Below are 783 nucleotides of genomic sequence, written 5' to 3'. Positions count from 1 at the left end.
GAGGATGAGGATGAGGATGAGGATGAGGATGAGGATGAGGATGAGGATGAGGATGAGGATGAGGATGAGGATGAGGATAGGATGAGGAAGAGGATGACGATGAGGATGAACATGAGGATGAGGATGTGGATAGGATGAGGACGAGGATAGGATGAGCAAGAGGATGAGGATTGAATGAGGATGAGGATTAGGATAGGATGAGGTTGGGGATGAGGATGAGGATAGGATGCGCATGAGGATGAGGATTAGGACAAAGATAGGATGTGGATGAGGATAGGATGAGGATGAGGATGAGGACGAAGATAGGATGAGGATAATGACGAGGATAGGATGAGGATGAGGAGGAGGATAGAATGTGGATGAGGACGAGGATAGAATGAGGATGAGGATGTGGATTAGGATGAGGATGAGGAGGAGGATTAGGATGAGGAGAAGGAGGATTAGGATGAGGAGGAGGATAGGATGAGGACAGGATGAGGATTAGGACGACGATAGGAAGAGGATGTGGATAGGATGAGGGAGAGGACATGATGACGATGAGGATGAGGATGACGATAGGATGAGGGTATGATGAGGATGAGGATGAGGATGAGGATAAGGATAGGATGAGGATGAGGATTAGGGTGAGGATGTGGATAGGATGTGGATGAGGATATGATCAAGATGAGGATGAGGGTGGGGATGAGGATAGGATGAGGTTGAGGACGAGGATAGGATGAGGAAGAGGATGAGGACGAGGACGAGGATAGGATAAGGATGAGGATGAGGACGAGGATAGGATGA

This window comes from Lupinus angustifolius, chromosome LG02, assembly GCF_001865875.1.
Source record: "Lupinus angustifolius cultivar Tanjil chromosome LG02, LupAngTanjil_v1.0, whole genome shotgun sequence".
Taxonomy (NCBI): domain Eukaryota; kingdom Viridiplantae; phylum Streptophyta; class Magnoliopsida; order Fabales; family Fabaceae; genus Lupinus; species Lupinus angustifolius.
This window is presented reverse-complemented; position numbering follows the sequence as displayed.